Source organism: Lipotes vexillifer, unplaced genomic scaffold, assembly GCF_000442215.2.
Source record: "Lipotes vexillifer unplaced genomic scaffold, Lipotes_vexillifer_v1.1 scaffold396, whole genome shotgun sequence".
NCBI lineage: Eukaryota > Metazoa > Chordata > Mammalia > Artiodactyla > Lipotidae > Lipotes > Lipotes vexillifer.
In genome coordinates, this window is record NW_006794499.1 from 161,503 (window position 1) to 163,434 (window position 1,932).

Genomic DNA, 1,932 nt, shown 5'->3' on the forward strand with positions numbered 1-1,932 from the left:
ATTAATAAGATATCCCCCAAACAACTATAGAAAGGAAAAAAGAAGGGTAGAAATAATATAGACATAGACATAAAATTGTTAAGATTGTCAGAGACAAGTTTACTTTTTCTCTTCAAAGATTAATACATTTTAAAATATCTACCAAAATTAATGAAAAAAATTTTGATTAGTTACAGAAATGTCCCAGATCCTATATGCTTCCCTGTAACTACTCCTTTGATAACATAACATTGTAACTTTAAAAGTGTTGTACCTTATTTCCTGTTTTAATGTGGGCTGGCTTTGTGACTTGTCTTGGTCAATAGAGTATGAAAGAAGTGCCAGTATTCCATTTCCAAGCAAGATGTCAAGAGCCCTTTAGTGCCTATGTTCTCTTTTTTCTCTGACTTCACTTTGAGAACAAGTAAATGCCAGCTAACCTGCTAAAGAATAAGAAACCAAGTGAGGAAGAGCTTAGTCCTCCTTACTGAGTCCAGCCAGTACAAACAGAACCACCTAGTTGTCTGCTGCTAATCACAGACGTGCACGTGGGTATCTCTAGGCTCTTGGAGACCAGATGCTCGGCTAGCCAACACACACACATATGAACTTAAAAGAGCTTATTGTTTTAAGCATATAGGTTTTGTGGTTGCTGGTCACACAACATTATGGTAGCAGTAGATAACCACACAGAACCCATTATAATAGCATATTATGTATTTCCAAATAATATATTTTATAAGTTAAAAAACCTCTTCTTAATTTTAATAATGTTGATAAGTAATCAACAAACAATAAGAATTATAGAAATAAAATAATTTATTATTTTTTAAATTTTTTATTTAATAAGATGAAAAGATACTCAACTTAACTCAGGTTAAGTTTAAAAAGGTGTTGTGGACTTCCGCCCCGGCACCGAGGCCCGGCTGCAGGTCGCCTAGGAGGTGAAGTCGGGATGCGCGTGGTGCGGAGCTCCAGCCCCGGTGCGCTGGGGCAACATGAAGAAAACGCCACAGGCGAGCCCAGCGCCCCGGGAGGGCCCCAACCCTTCCTCTCTGGGGTACGGGGGTCTTTTCCTGCAGAGGCCAGTGCCTCCCCTCACCCCGGGCCGCCTTCCTCCATCCACTCCAGGGACCTCACCTTCAGGGAGTCAAGAAGAAAACCTTCACCCCAAATATCAGTCATAAAATCAAGGAAGAGCCCAAGGAAGAAGTAACCGTCAAGAAGGAAAAGCGTGAAAGGGATACAGACCGACAGCAAGAGGGCCATGGACAGGGCGGGGGGCGCCCAGAAGTGTTCCGGTCCCACTCCATCTTTAAGCAGGGCCCAGCTGAAATGATGAAGAAAAAGGGGAACTAAGACTGTGAATGTGTCGGACCTGGGGCCCTCTCACAACATCAACATCAAAAAGGACAAGAGGAAGACGGATGAAGAAACAGAACAGATCCTGTGCACGCTGGAGAAGGATGATTTCATCGATGGCCCTGGGCTGAGGAATGACACTCGAAATATGCCTGTGCAGCTGCTTCTGGCTCACTCGGGCTGGCTTTTTAAGAAGAGAATGAAGAACCAGATGTTAAACCTTGGGTCAAGGAAGAGGACATGGAGGTAGGAGGGGTCTGCTGTGAAAGTGAAAGACGAGCCACGAGCCACGAGATGAGAGGAGGAGGCCAAGATGAAGGCTCCCCCCAGAGCAGCCAGGAAGACCCCCGGCCTCCGGAAGGATATGTCTGTGGCAGAGCTTTCAGGAAGCTGAGCCTCACGCAAGAGGAAGAGCTGCTGTTCCTGCAGCTGCAAGACTGGCTCCCCGGGGGCTTCCCTGGTGGCGCAGTGGTTGAAAGTCCACCTGCCGATGCAGGGGACATGGGTTCGTGTCCCGGTCCGGGAAGATCCCACATGCCGCAGAGCGGCTGGGCACGTGAGCCATGGCCACTGAGCCTGCGCGTCCGGAGC

At 46.8% G+C, this 1,932-nt stretch overlaps 1 pseudogene; it reads left to right on the top strand.

Annotated features, from left to right (window-relative positions):
* Nucleotides 1-934: 934 nt before the first annotated feature.
* Nucleotides 935-1,932, top strand: part of LOC103082452 (DNA-directed RNA polymerase III subunit RPC4 pseudogene) — a 1,868-nt pseudogene continuing 870 nt past the window's right edge.